Raw genomic sequence first — 7,778 nt, 5'->3', positions numbered from 1 at the left:
AAAGCCGTCGGCATAGGGGCCTATGCCGACGGCCTGGCGTCAGCCGTCGGCATAGTATAGCCGTCGGCAGTCTTTTTCGTCTGACGGCAACGGACGGCGGCGTCAAAAACGGGGACGAATCATGCAAGGCCACGTGGCAGGGCTATGCCTACGGCAAAGCCGTCGGCATAGATGAATCTATGCCGACGGCTTTGCCGTAGGCATAGCTCTGCCACGTGTCTTCTTCTGGTTATTCCTGGCAGCAGAGGTATGCCTACGGCTTTGCCGTCGGCATAGATTTTCACCTATGCCTACGGCAAAGCCGTCGGCATAGGTCCGCCACGTGGCAAGCACTGGTGACTCCTGGGCTTATATATGCCGACGGCTTTGCCGTCGGCATAGTTTTTTTTTCCCTGTTTTTCCTCTTTTCCAATTCATTTGACAGCATTTCAAAACAGAACAATATGAAATTATGCAGAAATATGACAGTTCATCATCTAAACATACTCAAGTTCACCATCATCATCTAAAGATCATCACCGACTCAAGTTCATGAACATAAAAGTTGTGCAAGACATGAAACATCATAAAAGTAGGAATATGAAAGGCATGGCACGACGGCCACATGCACGGAATCATCAAGCAAGACCACCTCCGCCAAAACCACCACCTCCGCCAAAACCACCACCTCCACCAAAACCACCACCACTCTGCCAGATCGGAGTGACTGGGGTCGACGGAGCAGGAGTCGACCCACCGGTCCCCTACATGTTTCAGAAAAGATTCTAACAGTAAATATGATATGATAGTGTTGAATGAACGAGAACTAGTTTGTCAGTAGTTAGGCAAATGTACTAACCGGACCATCACTGCCTAGTGCCACCCATTCATCGAACGTGGGCACGTGTGGGGGTTCTCCCGCAGGTGGTGGTGGGGGTCCCATTTGTGGTGGACCCATGCCGTTACTCCAAGCCGCCAACATAGCCTGAATGTTAGTTAAACAAGCAAACTAGAAGATCAGAAGGAATGAAAGTGCAAAAATTTAGCTTGATTTTAAGAGGGCAGAACTAACCGTCATCATCTGACGGTTGTAATCATCGTTTGCCTTCACTCGTTTCAAGTACTCCCGCACCTCGAGATTCCTATGCTCGACAAACTCCTTATATGCCTACATAATTTAGATTGTTTCTAAGTGAGCAATGCTGAAAATAAACTGAGAATGCTAGATAAAAAAGATAAAGAGGAAGTACTTACAGCATGCTGGCGGGCTAAAGGAGTCTGTGAACGCCCCGTACTCTCTAACTGGCTCAGGTTGCTAGCCCGAAGCTGTGTGTACGAGATCGAAGGAGTGATCAAGCCGTCGAAACACGGATACCGGCCATTCTTCTTCCCCTGGATGGCCACCACCGCCGTGTCGTCGATCTGAGACTGGGCGACCTCGGCAACAGGAACATCCGGATGCAACTCCTGATAGTGATGAATGTAAGACCCCAGGTGCTCCTCGGTCTTGCCGTAGTACTGGCTCTCGCCCTCCTTGCGACGACTCCGCTCGCGGGCCAGCTTCCACGACTCCATGTCTGAGAGCGGCCTCTTCAACTTGTCCTCCTACAACGTCAAATAGAAGTTAGCCATACATAAGAACATGACGGTAAAGAAGAACAAAAATGCATCATGCACATAGATATACCTTCATGGCCTTGAAGCTCCAGTGGTTCTTGTTTCCTTGGCCGTGTGTCCCGTCGGCTCCACGGTTAGCCCGGCCCTTGATGCTCTTGGCAGCAAACTCTGCATCGGCGCCGAGCCACCTATCCACCAAACTCGCCCATCCGTCATGCCTTCCATAGCACCAACGAGGAACAACCTATGCAAATTTTGGAAGCATGACATGTGAGCACGAAACATAGAGCTGACTGCTTGAAACAATGAAAAGTTAGTAATAGTTACCATCATGAACTGCTCCCTGTTCAAGGTAAGTCGCTGCTTCTGCGCTTGACTTTTGGTCATCTTTTGGTGCAGGTAGTAGTGGTAGTACTGCGAGACGGCAACCCAGCGCACCTCGTACTGCAACTGACGAGCTTTCTTCTTCGCAGCCGCAAGCAAGACCACGTCGGCTCTGGCCTTGTGCTCGTCAAGAACTCTATAGAGTTGCTGCATAAACCAGAAGCAAACAAGGCATGAGTTGAGTGATCCAATGATAAACTATGAACGAAACTGAAGACAAGTGATTAAGAAGAGAACTTACCCAAAATTTGGTGATCACGGCCTTAGCGGCTGTCCCGTACTCCGCGTTGCTGCAAGCCTCGTAGTGGGCCCAGCTCGTGGCCAAAACCCGCAGCTGCGGGTCCCTGTCTGGCCGCGGGCAGAATAGGCCAGGCCAAAAGTGCTTCAACGGGACAGTGATAAGGCCGTTCGGTTTACGGCCATTTCCGCGAAGGATCCAGTTTCTGCAAAAGAATCAAATGATTGCCATGTGTACAATAAGAAAATGTTGTCATGTGTTGAAAATATGATTGAGAGGCACTTACTCTGTCCCCACAGGTTCAATGATCCACTTGTGCTCCTCGATAGAAGGTGGTGTGGGTAGTCCGGCATTACCACGCAGCCACCCCTGCGGAGCACCCGGTGGCAAGTCACCCCACAACTCGGGATCAACCTCCCCTCCACCCTCCTCGCCCTCCTCCTCACCCTCCTCCTCGGCCTCCTCCTCCTCACCCTCCTCCTCGGCCTCCTCCTCCTCGCCATCAGGAACATACTCCTCCTCCTCAGACTCAGAAGGTGCCTCTGTATGGGAGGGCATCGAAGAAGACCCTCCTATTTCGGACACGGCCCGGAGTTTTTTGCCCCGGCTGCCTCTCCCCCCACCTCCTCCTCCCCTGGGGGCTCTCCCCCCACCGCCTCCTCCTCTAGGGTCTCCTCCCCCGACCCCTCCACCTCCCTGTGAGGTGCCATCCTCGCGTAGTCGGGAGGGAACCTTGTGGGCTCGTCCACTCCGAGTAAGTCCTCCTTTGAGTTTACTGAGGAAACTGGCACCACTGGACTTGCCCATGATTAGCAAACCTGCATTGATAAGAGAATAAACAATTAGTAAGGATATCAATTAAACAAGCATACAGGAAAAACATTAATACCAGAAGTGCATATTAAGCATACTATTGTAATGATCATTAAAAGAACTTACATTTTCTAGAACCCATATGAATCATCACTATTGTAATCTATTTGTGGAGCGGTCTCATCATCACTATCACGCATATCTTCTTTGTTGTTTGACAGAGGTGGAGGCTCTTCCTCATCATCAGCGTCTTCATTTAACTTTTCAAGCATAATTATGTCTCTTTGATTCACAACTGCCTCACCATCAATCCTTGCGTCGTCGTCGTTTGGGTCCAGGTCAACATAACCCAAGTCATCATCCTCGTTGTTTCGGACCACGTCATCATGTTCCTCTTGATAGAACACTCCCTCGTATGTCATGGGGTTTATGTTGTAGTAATCATCATCGTTCGGGTCCGGTAGCTTACCATGCGGCGACACCTTGAACACAACTTCCCAACCCTTTAGGTACTCTTTCTGGCATGGGTAAGGCAGATAATATACTTGTGTGGCCTGGGTAGCGGCGATAAAGAGATCAGCTCCGGCATAGACGGTTGATGGTTTAACTTCAACTAAACCAATAGAAGGCGTATGTCTCAGGCCCTTTTTGGGGTCGAACCATCGGCATTTGAACACAGTGAGACTTAGGTGTTCGCGGCCAAGTTTGAATGTAAGCTCGTATATTTTTCCTACCCTTCCGTAGTAATCTATTTTATTATCTCCTTCAGTGAAGACTCCGGTATTTATGGTTTTGGGATCAGGCCGATTGTTCTGGTGCTCCTCTGTATGGAAGCGATACCCATTCACATCATACTTTTCGCATGTCATGACGACAGGGTCAAAACCCATGGAAACCCATCTCAATTCTTCATCCATTGATTCGGTCGGATCATTTCCCTACAAGTTCAATTGAAATTATAGGGTGCATGAGTTTAATTGAAATTATAGGGTGCATGAGTTTAATTGAAAGTGTGAAAAATTACTTTCTCCATGAACCACGCAACGAAATTTTTCCTTCCATCAGCACCCTTTCGAAGAAGAGCAAGTGCCTCCGCTTCAGTAGGAGGCAGCATTCCTGTCCGTTCTTCCTCAACGAGTCGACTACAATAAGAAAAGTGGTATAAGAACTAGGCAAAGTGAACATAACGAATTGACTAAAAGAATGGTGCAAAGGTATTACCTCATCCACTCATCCTCAACTTCCTTGATGTTGTGCAAGATATAGAACATGACATCCTCCCACTCATCTCGTGGCATGACATAAGATGTCGAGCATCCAGCCCTGCCACCTTGCCCGGTGAATAGAGGCAACTTGGGTTTATACTTGGGTTCTTCTGTATTGTATCGAGACACCTTATTGTGCAACGTGGGAACATGGTCCGGATAGTAGGCTGTCCTGAGGTCTGCCACCTCCTCTAGAATAACTGCCTCAGCTATGGAAGCTTCAATCTTAGCTTTGTTTCCACATTTCCGTCTCAGATGCTTGTTCTGTCTCTCAGGGCCGTACTGCCAACGATACTGCACAGGGCCCCCCAACAATACCTCGTTCGCAAGGTGCAAAATGAGATGTGTCATCGGAGTAAAGAAGCCTGGCGGGAAGATCTTCTCTAGCTTGCATATCAACTCCGGCGCCTTCTTATGCATTTCTTTTATCTTCTCAGGACATACTTCTTTAGCACAAAGCGTTCGGAAGAAATGGCTTAACTCCGCAAGCACACGCCAGACACGCTCGGGAACATAGCCCCGAACCATCACCGGCATAATCCGCTCAATCCATACATGATAGTCATGACTCTTCAGCCCGGTCACTCTGCCCGTTGAAAGATTGACCCCCTTACTTATATTCGACGCATAACCATCAGTGAACTTCACGACGTGTTTCAGCCACTTGAATGCCTCCATCTTATGATCCTTTTTAAGTACGAAGTCAGCATCTGGCTTGAACCAAGATTTTCGACTGCCTGTGGGAGGTTGCATGTGAAGACGTGGTCTATCACAAATATTCTGTTGATCGACTCTAGCATTAACATTATCCTTTGTCTTATCAGGAATGTTGAGGATCGTGTTAAAAAGGGACTCTGCGACATTCTTTTCGGTGTGCATCACGTCGATGTTGTATGGAAGTTTGAGGTCCTTAAAATAGGGAAGCTGCGTGAAGGGGGTAATGTGAGTCCAGTTGTGCGTCTCACCATATCCTTCAAAACATTTTTTCCCTTTACTGATGCCTTTGCCTTTGCCTTTGCCTTTGCCTTTCCCTTCACCGGTAGGCTTAAGAGCTTTGAGCTGAGCAAGCACATCCGCACCAGAAAACGTTGGAATCTCGTTTACTTCATGGACAACTTTGCCTTTTGTGAAGTTCTTCTTGTCTTCCCTATCAGGATGGTCTGGAGGGAGGAATTGTCGATGCTGGTCAAAGGCAACATACTTGCCACCCTTCTTCAGCCAAATGAAAATCAAGGCCTGCATGCACACTGGGCAAGGCATCTTTCCACTTGTACACCATCCGCAGAACAGGGCATAGCCGGGAAAGTCATGCATGCAATACTGTAGCCAAACTTTCATCAAGAAATTTTTCTGCAGATGCCGGTCGTATGTCAACCTCGGGAAGTACCAAGAATGGTGCAAATCATCCACCAACGGCTGCATAAACACACTCAAATTCTTCCCTGGATATTCAGGCCCCGGAATTATAAGCGACAGGAACATGGTCTTACGTTGCATTATGGCGCCGGGAGGGAGATTGAGCGGAATAACATATATGGGCCAGCAGCTGTATAGATTAGACGACATACCATATGGATTGAACCCATCACCTGTTATAGCAATTCTGACATTCCCAGCCTCGGCTGCTTCCTCCGGGTACTTTATATCGAATGACTTCCATGCTTCACCTTCTGATGTATGTACAATTTTTTTTGGATTGTACCTTTTCCCTTCCTTGTGCCACTTCATCATTTTGGCAGACTCCTCGGTGATGAAAAGGCGCTGCAGTCTTTTTATAAAATCAAGATACCGAAGAACCTTCACAGGGATTTTTAGCTGCCGCTTCTGACCATGCTTATCGACCACCTCAATATACCGAGAGGAACCGCACTTCCTATAGTAGTTGTCATTCGCATACTCATGCCTAAACAAAAGGCAATTCTTTGGACAAACATGTATTTTCTCATAGTCCATGGAGAGCGCCTTCATGATTTTCTTCGTACCGTACAGGGTTTTCGGCAGTTCATGGCCCTCGGGCAGGCTGTTAGCCCATACTCCCAGAAATGCTTCGAAGCAACCTCGGCTACAGCCGTACTCAGCCTTCACTTCCACCAGTTGCGAGATGGCATCCAGCACAGACAGCTTGGCACCCTCATAGAGAGGTTTCTTTGACGCGGCCAAGATTTCCAGGAAGGCCTTTGCGGTTTCCTCCGGCTCCTCCGGTTCATTCACTGAATGTGACGGAGGTGTCGGCTGTGCGGCAAAGACATCATCTAGCATGTCTCTAACCCCATCGTCCTCATAACCAGCGACGCGTTGTCGTATCACATCCTCTCTACCACGGTCCTGCTGGGCAAAGTTTATCGGCATATTAAAGTTGGGCATAAATCCATGCGTGCGAAGGTGCTTAGTCATCGCACTCTTATCTCTGCGGATACGTCTCTTACATCTGGCACACGGGCATTCTGGCACCATCCTCATTGGACTACGGAATATCTCTTTCAAAAACACATCAGTTTTCTCGACCCACTCTGTTGTTACTTCATTCCGACGGAAAAACCCACTATACATCCACTGATTATCTGCCATCTCTGCTTTATTGGAACCCACACAACAAAATTAATGATTCATTTAAATTACCCACATCAATATTTTATTTTTTACAAGGTTGACGAGTAATCCACCTACATCTCTAATAGGTAAAGATGGGTCCTAATCCCACCCGAGAATGTGTAGATTGAGTACGGTCCATGCTCTACCCCATTCCGAGACAAAATTTCGGCAGCACCTCCCCGCTGTTCTCCAAATACACGTCTCGGCAAAATGCCGAGAGAATCTGCATCCGGAGAACAACAGGGAGGCGCCGCCGAAATCCGGTCTCGGAACGGGGTAGAGCATGAACAACGTACCCAATCTACACATCCTCGTGCTGTCCTAATTTTCATCAAGTGTCAAATTTTGTTCTTCAATTTTTTTTAGCAAGATCATCATGATAAAATAACTACTCATCAGATACAAATTTTGTCAACATCACAAAATGAAACTATAGCTATTTGACAACATCTCAAATATACCAATTTTGTTCTTCAAAAAAAAATTTAGCGCGTCTCGCATAGCTATTTGACAACATCACCAACTTGACCAAAGCTATAACTAACCAATATAAATCAATCCATCCATTCATCCATACAACATGCATCTATCACATATATAACAAGCTGTAAAAATTGCAAAAAAATGAAGAAGAAAAAAAGCTCACCGGGGCGGCCGGTGCAGCGGGCGAGCAGGGGGCCTCGGTGGAGGGCAGGGGCGGCCGGGGACGGTGAGGCAGGGGCGGCCAGTGCAGCGGGCGAGCAGGGGGCCGGCCTCGGTGGAGGGCAGGGCCGGCCAGGGACGGGAGCGCTGGGCGCACGGGCCGGCAAGAGCCGCGGCCGGCGCGCGGTCGGTGGGAGGCCGGGGCAGCGGCGAGGTCGGGAGAACTGCAGGGCGACGGCGGCGACTCC

The 7,778-nt window shown here is 48.5% G+C and overlaps 1 pseudogene; it reads left to right on the top strand.

Moving 5' to 3' along the window:
* The window catches only part of LOC123084290 (tricin synthase 1-like), an 18,812-nt pseudogene that overhangs the window by 1,317 nt on the left and 9,717 nt on the right, over positions 1–7,778 (top strand).

This window comes from Triticum aestivum, chromosome 1B (assembly GCF_018294505.1).
Source record: "Triticum aestivum cultivar Chinese Spring chromosome 1B, IWGSC CS RefSeq v2.1, whole genome shotgun sequence".
NCBI lineage: Eukaryota > Viridiplantae > Streptophyta > Magnoliopsida > Poales > Poaceae > Triticum > Triticum aestivum.
This window is presented reverse-complemented; position numbering and strand designations above follow the sequence as displayed.